The sequence below is a fragment of the Paramisgurnus dabryanus genome, chromosome 17, assembly GCF_030506205.2.
Source record: "Paramisgurnus dabryanus chromosome 17, PD_genome_1.1, whole genome shotgun sequence".
NCBI classification, from domain to species: domain Eukaryota; kingdom Metazoa; phylum Chordata; class Actinopteri; order Cypriniformes; family Cobitidae; genus Paramisgurnus; species Paramisgurnus dabryanus.
The window spans coordinates 30369701-30385601 of NC_133353.1; positions in this window are offsets into that span (position 1 = coordinate 30369701).

The following is a 15901-nucleotide window of genomic DNA, read 5'->3' on the forward strand; positions in this document are numbered from 1 at the left end:
CAGTTTTGGTTTTTCAATTGGGAGGCCACAGAAGGGATTTCATTATTATCTCATCGTTACAAGATTAAATGTAGATCATGTTTTCTTTATATAATTTTATTTCCTGAGAAATGGATCCCAGTAATCTCTCTTGGAGTTTCAGAAAAGATCTCAGCTCATCTCTCAAACTATGCTAATATGTAAAATCCATGCTAAGTTTTAAAATCTAATTGATTTCAGTAGTTTTCATTTTAATTTCAGGCCTTACTCGCCCAATTTTTAAGATATCAAGGTTAAATTGTCACAGCATGTTCTTTATATTATGTACTGTAGGATTATTTTATGGTGAAAACAGTAAATTACTTTAGCAGGGTTACATATTTGCTCAGAAACCAAATTCTGTTTCAAAATGATAGAGATGTAGAACAAGAGATTAAATACAAAAAATGTCTTATTAAGTTCTTTATCCTCAAATTTTAAAACTACATTGTCAGAATTTTTTTTTACCCAGGTTGTAACTAGAGTGGTAACCTTTCAAAAAGTACAGCTTTGCACCTAAAGAGTTCATTGTAGTACCTCAAAGAGACATATTGGTACAAAAGAGTGCTTATTAGTACCTGAAAAAAACATATTAGTATCTTGAAAGGTACATATGTAAAATGTACATATATGTTTTTAATGGTACTGCCCCAGTGACAACTGGGGTACATATTTGGACCATTTTTTCCAACAGTATGCATTTTTAATCCGTCAACAAAAAGTAATTTTAGAAGACAACAATAAGAACATATAAATGAAGCAACAAAGAACTTCAATTTAACCCTTATTTGTTTTTGTGGACATTTTTGGCTTTTTTGTCTTAATTTGGCCACAACTTTCTCTGTGTTTAAACAAATGGTGTGCTTTTAGTGACAAATCTTATATATACACATATTTTAAGAAAATGCTTTGAAATTGTTCAATAACTTAACAATATACCATGGGCAAATTTACTACCCTTTCGTGTTGTTCATGCAATGTAAAAATACTTTACTGTCCTAAAATTTTTTGTTAAATCAACTCAGATTTACAAGTCATGTCAACTTACCATTATTTATCTTGACAAGAGATGAGTTGTTACAACTTATAAAATGAAGTTTTTTAACACATGTAGTTATAACAACTTATCTCTAGTCAAGATAAATAATAGTAAGTTGAAATGACTTGTAAATCTGAGTAAATTCAACAAAAAAATTAAGGCAGCAAAGTATTTTTTACAGTGAAAAAGCCACTAAATTAAACTGCTGTAAAAATGTATCAGATTATTATTTTTTGCATAAATCTGTTAATAAACCTACTGATCAAAACTACCACAAAAATTCCATGATTTTAACTCTTTAATTGTCAAGTTCATAAGTGGTGTCACTGATTTGGGAAAAACACACAAAATTACAGATTTCCAATATAAAAAATGATTGTGGTCTTGGGCATGTCAAAGATTAGTAAAAACATTGGCTTTGATGCATTTTTAGTTTTTGTGCAGCATCAGATTTTATTTTATTCTGAGCAATAAACTTTCCTTCAGGCCACAGCGGTTGGTCTTCTTTCTAAAAATCCAGGATTGAATCTCTGTACTGTTCTCTTGTTGCATTGCTCCTGGAGCTCTTGAAATGCAATGTAAAGGGAGAATATAATGCTCGCTTTCATTCTGGATGCCATTCAGCCTAATACTGTAAAACACTTTAAACAAGAAACATGACCTCTGGACCACAAGCCACAAAATCTAAATCATTGATGAGATGCTCTTCTTAGCTATAAGCTCTGGCCATCCTTGTCAATCTTCTTCAACAATTATGCACCACTATCCTTTGTTATTTTTTATTGAGAATGTGGTTCTGTTTTTACATGACGTCCTTTAATGGCAGATTCATGCTTAAGGCATCCCATTTTTCTTTATTTCTTTTCTTTTCAGACACACCGGATGATCGCTGTCATATTTGATATTATTTGATTGGCTTCATGACTGAAATACATCTGCACTGCCAAATGTGCTCATTGAGATACCCAGAGGAAAATTTTATTGCTCAGAGGTTGCTCTTTCATAGCTCTGGATACTTAGTGGAGTTCTCAATTATGCTTTATTTAAGTATCAACTGTGTCTCTACTGATCAATTTATGGTTCTTCTAAAATTCATTAGGAAATAAATAAAATGACATAAAAATTACTTGTAAGAGCAACTTTTAGCATTTTAAAGCACCATTATCCCAATGATTGTTAAAGCAGATTCTCATGAATAATTTTTCATATAAATATAAGATACAAAACCAGGCTTGGCTCCACGGGGGATCTAGAGTGGGCCTGGCCCACCCAATCAGAGGCTTGGCCCACCCTGGCCCCAAACCACATAGCAGACAATCTTTTGGCCAAAAATCTGTAATTTTATAGTATATTAACAGACAACATGAGAATAATTCTTAAGAAAAACAGCATTTCAGATTCCGACCAAAATCCAACGTTAATCCAACGTCAGATTCCGACCAAAATCCAACGTTAATCCAACGTCAGATTCCGATCAAAATCCAACATCAGATTCCGACCAAAATCCAACGTCAGATTCCGACCAAAATCCAACGTTAATCCAACGTCAAATTCTGACCAAAATCCAACATTAATCCAACGTCAGATTCTGACCAAAATCCAACGTCAGATTCCGACCAAAATCCAACGTCAGATTCCGACCAAAATCCAACATTAATCCAACGTCAGATTCCAATCAAAATCCAACGTTAATCCAACGTCAAATTCTGACCAAAATCCAACGTTAATCCAACGTCACATTCTGACCAAAATCCAATGTCAGATTCCGACCATAATCCAATGTCAGATTTCGACCAAAATCCAACATTAATCCAACGTCAGATTCCAATCAAAATCCAACGTTAATCCAACGTCAAATTCTGACCAAAATCCAACGTTAATCCAACGTCAAATTCTGACCAAAATCCAATGTTAATCCAACGTCAGATTCCAATCAAAATCCAACGTTAATCCAACGTCAAATTCTGACCAAAATCCAATGTTAATCCAACGTCAGATTCTGACCAAAATCCAACGTCAGATTCCGACCAAAATCCACCGTTATTCCAATGTCAGATTCCGACCAAAATCCAACATTAATCCAATGTCAGATTTCGACCAAAATCCAACGTTAATCCAACGTCAGATTCTGACCAAAATCCAACGTCAGATTCCGACCAAAATCCAACGTCAGATTCCGACCAAAATCCACCGTTATTCCAATGTCAGATTCCGACCAAAATTCAACGTCAGATTCCGACCAAAATCCAACATTAATCCAACGTCAGATTCCGACCAAAATCCAACGTTAATCCAACGTCAGATTCTGACCAAAATCCAACGTTAGATTCCGACCAAAATCCAACGTTAATCCAACGTCAGATTCTGACCAAAATCCAATGTCAGATTCCGACCAAAATCCACCGTTATTCCTACGTCACATTCCGACCAAAATCCAACGTTAATCCAACATCAGATTCTGACCAAAATCCAACATTAATCCAATTTAAGATTTCAACGAAAATCCAACGTTAATCCAACGTCAGATTCCAACCAAAATCCACCGTTATTCCAACGTCAGATTCCGACCAAAATCCAACGTTAATCCAATGTCAGATTCCGACCAAAATCCAACATCAGATTCCGACCAAAATCCAACGTCAGATTCCGACCAAAATCCAACATTAATCCAACGTCAGATTCCGACCAAAATCCAACGTTAATCCAACGTCAGATTCAGACCAAAATCCAACGTTAATCCAACGTCAGATTCTGACCAAAATCCAACATCAGATTCCGACCAAAATCCAACATTATTCCAACGTCACATTCCGACCAAAATCCAACGTTAATCCAACATCAGATTCTGACCAAAATCCAACATTAATCCAATTTAAGATTTCAACCAAAATCCAACGTTAATCCAACGTCAGATTCTGACCAAAATCCAACGTCAGATTCCAACCAAAATCCACCGTTATTCCAACGTCAGATTCCGACCAAAATCCAACGTTAATCCAACCTCAGATTCCGACCAAAATCCAACATCAGATTCCGACCAAAATCCAATGTTATTACAACATCAGATTACGACCAAAATCCAACGTTATTCCAATGTCAGATTCCGACCAAAATCCAACATTATTCCAACGTCAGATTCCGACCAAAATCCAACGTTAATCCAACGTCAGATTCCGACCAAAATCCAACGTTTTTCCAACGTCAGATTCCGACCAAAATCCAAGTAATTTTAGAAGACAACAATAAGAAAATTACAAAATCCGACCAGAATATCACATGACACGATGGCTACTTAACAGACACACCCTCTGCTTATTTTCATGCGATTAATCTAGATTAAAAATTTTCATGACCAAAATCCAACGTCAGATTCCGACCAAAATCCAACATTAATCCAACGTCAGATTCCGACCAAAATCCAACGTTAATCCAACGTCAGATTTAGACCAAAATCCAACGTTAATCCAACGTCAGATTCTGACCAAAATCCAACATCAGATTCCGACCAAAATCCAACATTATTCCAACGTCACATTCCGACCAAAATCCAACGTTAATCCAACATCAGATTCTGACCAAAATCCAACATTAATCCAATTTAAGATTTCAACCAAAATCCAACGTTAATCCAACGTCAGATTCTGACCAAAATCCAACGTCAGATTCCAACCAAAATCCACCGTTATTCCAACATCAGATTCCGACCAAAATCCAACGTTAATCCAACGTCAGATTCCAACATTATTCCAACGTCACATTCCGACCAAAATCCAACGTTAATCCAACATCAGATTCTGACCAAAATCCAACATTAATCCAATTTAAGATTTCAACCAAAATCCAACGTTAATCCAACGTCAGATTCTGACCAAAATCCAACGTCAGATTCCAACCAAAATCCACCGTTATTCCAACATCAGATTCCGACCAAAATCCAACGTTAATCCAACGTCAGATTCCGACCAAAATCCAACATCAGATTCCGACCAAAATCCAACGTTATTCCAACATCAGATTACGACCAAAATCCAACGTTATTCCAATGTCAGATTCTGACCAAAATCCAACATTAATCCAATTTAAGATTTCAACCAAAATCCAACGTTAATCCAACGTCAGATTCTGACCAAAATCCAACGTCAGATTCCAACCAAAATCCACCGTTATTCCAACATCAGATTCCGACCAAAATCCAATGTTAATCCAACGTCAGATTCCAACATTATTCCAACGTCACATTCCGACCAAAATCCAACGTTAATCCAACATCAGATTCTGACCAAAATCCAACATTAATCCAATTTAAGATTTCAACCAAAATCCAACGTTAATCCAACGTCAGATTCTGACCAAAATCCAACGTCAGATTCCAACCAAAATCCACCGTTATTCCAACATCAGATTCCGACCAAAATCCAACGTTAATCCAACGTCAGATTCCGACCAAAATCCAACATCAGATTCCGACCAAAATCCAACGTTATTCCAACATCAGATTACGACCAAAATCCAACGTTATTCCAACGTCAGATTCCGACCAAAATCCAACGTTTTTCCAACGTCAGATTCCGACCAAAATCCAAGTAATTTTAGAAGACAACAATAAGAAAATTACAAAATCCGACCAGAATATCACATGACATCTGCTTATTTTCATGCGATTAATCTAGATTAAATATTTTAATCTATTGACAGCCCTAGTAGAAATATAAAAAATGTGGTTGGCAAGCTGTCCCTCAGATGGTTTAGTCAGTGAAAAAAATCATGAGAATTCACTTTAAATCTCACAATTATTGTTTGCAGGACTTTGCCCATAATAAAAAGGGTGTAAGAGACATGAACTTAGACTTTATTTAGGACTGCAGAAACAGTAAAGCCAAGCCACCTTTCAGGGTTCGCATTCTTTTTCGCATTTTATAATGTGAATATTTTTAAAAGAAAAATATGCAAAAATGTGGAAAGCAATAAAAAAGCCCGCAAGTCATCAGATCGAACTGTTACAGTGAGCTTGTATATTCATTATACTCCAAAAACAAATGTTTTCAGAGAACTTCAGATTGTTTATTGATTTTCATCTCTGAAGCTTGAGTAAGTCTGTGCGAGGGGCTCCCGCGGGAATCCTGGGGTTCGATGAGGGTGTCACGTTTCAAACCTCACTGCACACTGTGCCATGTCTACTCTGCTCACATGATATCATAACAGGTGGAACTGATGGAGAGAACTTAATAAAACCATTGAAATTAAATCTATTTACACATCTCCAAAGTCCTGTATTTGTTAAATATGTTACAAACATATACAAAGGTCAGCATTTATTTTCATTGGGTTATTTTCAACCCAGCATCTGGATTAACCCAGACAATTGTTTATATTTGACTCAACAATAGGTTAAAACAACCCAGCATAGGTTAAATTACAACCCAACGGGCTGGGTTCATTCTTTTTTGACCCAGTAGAATTTTTTACTCTTTCTATGCACCATTTGTATTTGTATGTTTACACATGACAAAGGGAGTGCAGCCGAGACACAGAGAATATCACATGACACGATGGCTACTTAACAGACACCCTCTGCTTATTTTCTTACATGTGTCATTTTCTTATAGATAGCATTGATTAAAATAGCAACAATTCGCAGCATCTGTGATTTTTGGCAGTCGACTCCTCTTGGCATAGACTTCTTATTTAGAAACTTCTTATTTTTTTCTTCTCTAATGGACCTTGGGAACAAACAACCACCCTCCTAGTGGCTCCACGTAGTCAATCCTAGATTAGGGAGATCTAAGGCCTGACCTTACTGGACTCTCTGTCTGAGTGGATTCCTGGTATCGCATGACCACTCATAATGGTGCGTAAGCCGCATTGGGGACACTGTCAGCACTGTGCTTATATTCGCTTTGCCTACTCAGAAAGTATTGGCCAGCATCTTTGGAAAAGCAGATCATTCTCTCTAATGATTGTTAAAATGGAATACAGTTACTCTTACCCTATTACCACCATCTTTAGGTACCTAATACAGATCTAGTCTAAAATAGCGTATTGAGACCAAGGGCTCTATCATACACCCGGCGCAATGCAGTGCGATGCGCAACGCAAGTATTTTTTGCTAGTTTTAACCCGGCGCAATTATCATTTTCACGTTTAGCGCCCCATTGTTTAAATAGCAAATGCATTTGCGCCAAATTTTGCGATCATGGGAATTCTGGTTTGTGTTCAGGCGCATTGTTGGCGCGTTGCTATTTTGAGGCAACTAAAATAGACTATGCTATTGACCAACAAAAACCTGCTCTAAAGTCAATGGTGCAATATTGTTTTTGTTATTTAATGAGTGCGTTAGTAATATGCGCCTATAAACGGGATGACAACACGTGTTTGCTTATCACATGGATGTGCAGCAGCACAAATCTCTTCTTGCATATTTGTAAATTTTCTTTTGAGACAACACAGATCATGTAGGCTATCAATTCATTTACAGCAATTAAAAACATGTTAATTTTACTTCCATTACTAAAGAAAACGACTTTAAAGGTTTTAATACCAAAAAAGAACAGTTCCAATACAACTGAAAACAACGCAATTTTTTTTATATCAATCATAAACTGGTGGTCTTCTTCCTCCGCTTAGTTTTTCAGTTTACAAATTTCACCATCTAAATAGGAAATTGGCATGGCACCAGCGAAACTGGCTTTTAAAGGGGATGAAAGCTGAGACTATCATTGGTTTATTGCACGTTATTCCCAAAACACACCCAGTACTCATTATGAGAATAGGAACAACCCTTTTAGGCAAAAGTGGCATCGGACATGCCCATTTAGACCATGCACCCTGCGCTTTAGACAATGCACTTAGATCATTAAAATAGGGCCCTTAATGTGGATCTAGGACAAGAGATTCTTTTATCACCTTGGTTCATAAATGTTCGTTCCTTGTAGTGCTTCATAGTCCTTAGATGTTGTTTTTGAAACATGGAATTTCTTTTTTTTACAAAATCCCAATCGAACAATAAAGTCCTAATGAAATCAAAACCGACAATTCTTAATTTTAATGTAATATTGTAGTGTTTATTATAAAAACAATTTTTCTGTGTGGATCATATAATTATTTTGAATTCATGTAATTCATTCTTGTAAACTTTAATCAAAGTCTAAAAATGTACTCTGCCCCCTCCAAATGTCAATCAGATGCCAGTTCCATTTCTAAATGAAACGCCTAATTTTCCAATTAAAGCACAGTGGAAGACACAAGCCACACCCACTATTTTCCTCGCGGAATATTCACACTATTTCACTCGGAAATATGTCACAACAATAGATAATTTGACAAGCAAACACATGACGAGATACACAGAGATGACAACTACCAAATATTGCTGTCTGAGATGCATTGCATATATATTAATGTAACTCAGAGCACATCTGTAGCTGTGAATCATAATTTGAGTCACAGCTTGGTGCCCTAGTAATTACAAAATCTAATACGTTTTCTCTCACTTAAAAGCCTTCATGTTTCGCACACATGAAACAGCAAATATGAGATAAGACTTAAAAGCATGCCTTCTTTCAAGTTAAACTCTTTAAGGTGAGATTCAGGTCTAGATGTTTGGGATTCTTTTCAGTTGTGAACCTGATTCAGACTAACCTCATGAGCTTTGGTAAGGAGATGTGTTTGGAATTTATTATGACGTTCTGTTCATCGTGATGTTTCATGGACAGATAAGGCTGAGACATAATCTACAACTGTGAGAAAAAATGTTTTTAGAAATTACGTTATATGTAATTCCTATATGTCTGCAACATTGCATTGTGTGGTGATTCCTTGTGCATGCATAAACATACTTGGCAATAAAGCTCTTTCTGATTCTGAATACCCCGTTGTTTTATTCTGAAACTTTAAAAACTTGCAAACTGAACTTTATTATACAGACTCATGCATGCAAAACTGAATGCGAGGAATGCGCTCTAACACCTTGTGAGCAAGAGGCTTCTCATCACTGGGGCATGTCCTGTATAAAGAACATGAAACGGAGAAGACAATGTTTGTTACATTTTGATGCCTATCAGCCCTAAAGATGGGAGCCATGTTACATCCCCCCGTGCTTCTCCTCTCCTTGGCAGACGTGCCCCATGCCGCTGCATAATCATATTAATTTATGCTCTGAATCAATTATGCATTCAGATTCTCCTGATAGCTTGTCACTTTTTATCCATTAGTTGTGTGTGCTGCTTGTAGGATGGTAAATAAATAGAGAACGCAACACGCCCCGCGTTGCTGGAGGTGTGGCGAAGCATCCGAGCGCATTTGTGAGGGTTATTAAGCGAAAAGAAGGCCATCGTTTTCATTTTTCATATATTTTTGTAGACCTCGACGCGTTTGTTAATAGTGGCGAGGGAGGGCACATTTAACAAGAAGTTCACCAGGACCGTTGCCATAAACGATCTCGCCACAAAATGCAAATATTTCATATGATGAGACGCGTAGTGGCTTTCCTGACAGTACAGCAATTACCTGAGAAAGGGAGCTGGCACAAGGGGGAGGAGGATAGACGGGGTACAAGCTTGAAGAGACAGACTTAAACATCTGGGCTCATGTTCACAAATTGTCAAATTGGAGAGAGCGTTGATGTCGGCTCAGATATCCCCCTCCAAACTGACCTTAAACAAGAAGTATACGAATTATTTAGGAGCTTCGTCAGGGCAGGGGGGCATTTCTGTCACTGTAGTTTCTGCTAATGGCAAAACTCATTTGTTTAAGTATATACCATCTGGATAGAGACCTAATGTCTCAGGCTAAAAGGCCACTTGTGTGTGTATAGTGATATAACAAACTGGACGCTGAGGGGACTGACTTCACTTCTGATCCAGACGTGTTACAGAGACGACAGGGGTTATGTGGAAAGTGTTTTTGGGTGCCTATCATAGCACATTTGCATTACAGTACTGCTGTTATCCGTATAGTTTTTAATTAAAGTAGTCCTGCTATCTAAACAACATAGCCTGTTAATGCCTGACGAATGGAAACCTGTTTCAGGAATTCAAAAAGGTGTGATTGTATAAGGAAGAAAGCGATTGGCATTCCCTTTACGTAATAATAGGAAACCTATCAGGTTTCCAAAGGTTTGAGGTTACACATCAATTAATGCCTAAATGCGGATCCATCTGATCCATTTTCAAGCTGTGAGCTTCAGCAGTGTCTTATATTACGCAACGATGAGCTAGATATCCAACACCTTTCATTTCATTTTCTGCTGCTGCAAAATGCTCAAATAGAATTTGCATTCCTCCACAAGGAAAAATAAAAGTGCGTTCGATAAAGTCGGCCTGTGTGATATACAAAGCAGCTTAATTTAAACTGAATTAAAATGAATAGTGAGATTTAGTACATTTTGTTATAGTGGCTTGAAATGTTTGGAAAATGAAAAGATTATAATATTTTATTTTTTATATTGCATTAATATGTCTGTATCTAGAAGTTTATTTGTCATCTGTATGTGTAAATATCAAGTTTACTAATTGAATTTGAATAGAAATTTAGTTTGTATGTCAGTGCAAAAAAAGTGTGCTCATGTTTATGTAAAGCATCTCAAAAGGAAAAGAAAGAAAAAGAAAGAAAGGACCATGGACAGCAACTGAAGAAGTTGCCATTATTGGTTAAATTGTGAGACAAATGTGTGTCCCCAAACAAGCAATAATTGCTATAAATAACCAGATTGGCAGAATGAAGGCAAGTGAAAGAAGCAAACAAATAATATACGATTTTTTATTAATTCTGAATAGCTTGATGACAAACAGAATGAAAGAAAACAAAGTAACAGAATGAAAAAAAGTTAAACTCAAACTCCTTTTCTCTCACTCGCAGAAATGTTTGTTAGTTTTTTCTTCTTTCAGTTTGAGGCTATTATGTCTCTTTCATGGCAAAATATCAGAGATAACGCACTACCTCGCTCTTACAGATGTTTGCCCCGGCAGGCGCGTGTGCCACTAACTTTCACCCCTCACGCGCAAAATGACGCTCGTGATGAAGTTACTGTAGATGAAGTTAAGTTAAATAAAAGTTGAACAAGATAAAGTGTGCCTTAGCGTGCGACTGAATGAGGTATAATAAGAGTTTCACCGAAAATAAATATAGAAATGGACGCACACGCGCACGCACGAGAGAGAATGCGCGAGCCAGATGAATCAGAAACTGTGGATGTTGGGTTGAACTCTATAAATCATGACGCAAACATCGCTTTTCTTATGTCTGTCTCTTGTCTGTGAATAGATTAATTCAAATCGTCTTTATGTTATTAGTTTATGGGCCATGATATTAGATGTGAATATGAAACAGTCAACCTGTACTGCGACGATATATCAAAAGGTAATATAAAGGAGTTAATACGTATAGACATCTCTCGACTAAGTCTGAAGTTTACAGGTTTTTAAAAAAGCCAGGAAAACACTCCAGACTGCTTCCTTAAATTTTCCTCACTCTAAAATGTGTACACAAAAAGAATAATGTAATGTTATTTATCAGAGACTTAAACAAATAATATCCTTTATTCTAAAAAACAAATGAAATAACGACACTATAAAGACAATAAGTTGCACAATGTTAACTTTAGAGACATACATGGCTTATCACCTAAGTGCGTCATTGACAGTCATGTAAACATCTCTCTACTCTGAAACAAACGGGAAATCCTCGTTATAAATATCAATGGGCACATTGCGGATTATAGGTGACTCGATGAATGTGATGTGTACTGTTTAAACAAAGTATTAAATTCTCTATATTATTCATGTCCTTATAATGACTGCGAAAATCTGAAATTGTTATTGTTGCCATATAAAGGTTTTCTTAAGAATAATTCATATTAACCGATTTAAGAAATGATTCTGTAAATGAAAAGTTCTTTGTGGTCCTATTTTTTTTTAAGTGCAACTTTCAAATACATGCTTTATTACACTAACAGCAGAAAAGTAAAAAAAAAAAAACGACAGCCAGTTCCAACATCTCAATTCATTGACATTTTCTCTCTTTTTGAAACGGATTTAGCTCTGTGGAGCTTTGAATTGCTGGTTTAATAATTTGTTCAAATGTACATGGCATATTTAAAGAACTGAGGTAAGTTCTTGTTGACGGAGCTTCTGCGCAAAAGTACGCCTCCCTTTTTCCTTGGATGAACATTTTCATTTTAAAGTTACTTGTTTACAACCTCGTATAGTACACAATCTGAAGACTTTTTACACTGTGTCGTGTTGTTTAAAGCTGAGAAGTGATCGACGACTGCGCTGACTGCAGACTAGCAGAGGATAGACTCGTCATCCCTCAGCTGTGACTCCCTGCCAGCGACCATTACATGTGAGTAAGACTACTACCTACATTTATGGTTTGCGATGACACTGAGCGTCATATGTTACTTTTAATCTTCATGTGAAACTTCTAGTAATTATATTTGCATATTGGTGCCAGGTTAATTAGCCAGCTCGCGTGGTGCGCGCAGCGTGACCGCGCTGTGAGCGTCTGCACGTACATCTCTCCATTCTCAGTAGAAGTGATGGAGTGCGCGCGTGTGACAGTGAGCTGATCGCTTACAATGAATGGGATAGAAACTTTATATGTAAAGATGTGATCGTTTACTATTTAATACGTATTTAGTGGTGATTAATACGATCGTGTTTACTAAACTGATACACACATGACATATTTACACTTTTAAAATTGCACTAAAATATAAAGTCCCACATAAAAAAAATATTTGAGTTTGTAGTAATCTGTAAACTGAAGTAAAATTTCTAGAAGGTGTACTGTTTTTAAACCTTACCATAGTACATAATAAAGTACTGTTCTACAGTACTTACTACATTAACTACAGTTAATACAATAGCATACATTAACAGAATGTAGTAATAAAGTCAATTTTGTTTTGATATACTATAGTAAATATTAAATTATAGCATACAACTGTATGTACAGTTTATCAAATCACGAGTAGGGTAATTAATATACAAAAATGTACTACAGTTTACTATAGTAAATACTTTAGTATACTACAGTAATTTTATAGGCTATGGTATAATGTAAACTGTACCAAAGGTAATAAAACACGTTAACAAAATATTAAGCTTATGTATACATTAAATAATTCACGAATAAAAAAAGGACACTCACATGAGTCTCTCTCCCTCCCTTTCTCTCTTTTTGCTCTCTTGCTTTTTCTTTTACCCACTTATAAACGTAAAGATCCAATTACATTTCCTACGATTTATTTTGAGCATATCCAAACATTAAACTCAACTCTAATTTAAAACCGTGAGTTATTGCATGACAGGCCCTTGAAAAAAAATGGTAAAGGAAAAAAACAATAGTTTAGTGTAATGTTTAATGACATTAATCGAAAGAGGGAGAACGTGACAAGTGCTCTTAAAGATTTATAGATTTATATTGGCGGTGTTGAATTATCTCCGAGGTACCTTTAATCTTGATTTAATTATCATTAAAGTGAACCATCATTCAAATGAAAAGAGAGCGGACCCATCGGATCAAAGGCCGCGCTAGTATTTGTGCACGAGAGAATGCTGATGATATGATTAAACTGATAGACAGCAAAGATTAAATTAGCATATCTCTACAATTCTGCGTTTGTTGTAAATCCCTTTCGCATCTGCCCATATGAGGAGCTTCCAGCATGGATTAAGACAGTCGACAGGCTATGGGACAGATATACGTTAGGTGGCAGCAAAGAGACTATTTTTATATACACTGAGCCGGCTGGGATCTCAGGGCCATCATGACTTTTTATATTAAATGCATCACATATGGACACTATAAGTGATACCAATGTTTTTAACTGGAAAAGAAAAACACAAGGCTATACGATTTAGTAAACTGATCTTTTATATATGATTGAACAAAATAAACTGCTTTAAATAATAATAATAATAAACAGTAAACAAATGAGCCTATACGAGGAAGTATTTGACTGTTAATTAAAGCGTAAATAAGGATGATAAATATGTTTATTTCCAGCCGGTTGAACTGTTTTGTTTGTATTTATTCTGTTTACAGTCTTTGCTTCTTTGTAAAGATTCAAATATATGTAAAAAAAAAAAAAAACTATTAACTGTATAATTACTATTTTATTAAGTATTATTAACTGTGTTTGCCTATTTGTACCAGAAATAAACAGAGAGTCAGAGAGTGGGTTGCCATTTGTGGGTTGCCACTCATTAACAATAAGTGTTTGATATAATCCGTGTTAGTGTTAGTTTGACGAAATTAGTAACTAAAGTTGTTTGGTGATAGCAGTCGCGTGTGGAGCTGTCCATGGTGCTGAAGTCTTACTGGGTGAAATCAGGATAAAAAGTGTTGTTCTGGCATTGTTAAAATCACACAGAAACTATAGTAAGAAGAGTAAAACAAGGTAAATAAAAGCTAAAAATCCTAAACAAAAATTTGACTGGCAGAGTAAAGTCTGATTCTGTGAAACTGTTATGAAACTAATTAACTTTCCTAGGACAAATATCGTTTGAATATGCTACCTATTGATTTACAGTATAACTCAGGTTAACTTTTGTATTGTTCCTATGAAGACATTTCAACTATTATCACTTATGCATACACTTTCAGAAATAAAGGCACAAAACCTGTCACTAATGTACACATTAGTACCTAAAGGATACAAATGTATATACACTACCAAGTTTAGAAACACTTACTCATTCTTTTTAAATATTTTTTTCCACATTACAAAATAATAACAAACTTGTCCAAACTATGGCATAACATAAATGTAAGTGTGGGAATTATGTTGGTGACTAAAAACATTCAAAATAAATTAAAACTCTGTTATATCTTATCAACTGAAGTGCAGTCATCCTTTGCTTAGAAATTGCAAATCCGTACTTGTGTCATTTTAACAAGAAGTTTCTTTGAAGTAGTTCACATTTACTCTGGGCTCTTAATGGTGGCTTTTCCTTCAATATTCTTTCCATGTCATTTATTTCAAAAATAATATTTAAAAAAAAATTTTTTAGGGTTCTAATAACCAAAAACTTTTTTTTCAAAAGCTATTTCAAAAGCTGTTTCTAAACTTTTGATTTGTACTTACACTACATAGTACATATTAGGACCTTTTTAAAGGGTACTGTCCCAATGACAGCTTTTTACCCTTTGCAGTCAAGGTATAGATTGGAATCAAGATAGAAGAAGGGGGGTACACATACATTTCTTTTAACATTGCTTTGTTTTGTTATGCAGATATATGTGACCCTGCCTAATTATGAGATTAGTTGTATCAAGGTTTGATTTCAGACATTGATTTCAATCTTTGCCATGGCATTACACAGTCAGTATTAAAGATATCAAGGTTATATTTTCACAGAATGTAATTTACAGTATGATGATTTTATGAAAACATCACAAAAATTGACTTTAGGTTTTCACTGATTAGGTCACATATAAGATATAGACAGATTGGTACAAACAGTTATAAGTTACACTTCCTGCCTGTAAATATTTGAAGTCATCAGTGTTGTACTGTTTAGCTCTTTAGTATATTTTTAATATACCCTTATTATCAGCCACAACAAAGTATACCTTCCATTACGTGTTGAGGACACCATTATTTCTAAAATGATAAAAGAAGGATGGTTTGCGGTCAGCTTTAAAGACTAGTCGCTTGAGTGATTTACAGAATTTATGGTCGAGAACTAATTAGTCTTAAGTTTAATAAATAACTCATAAATTTAATCAGAGGCATATTATTGGATTAAGATTCATGGTTTAGGTCATAGAAACACTTATTTCCACCAACTAAATTATTAGCATGGAGACATAAATAACCAAGCGATATCATTACCGCAT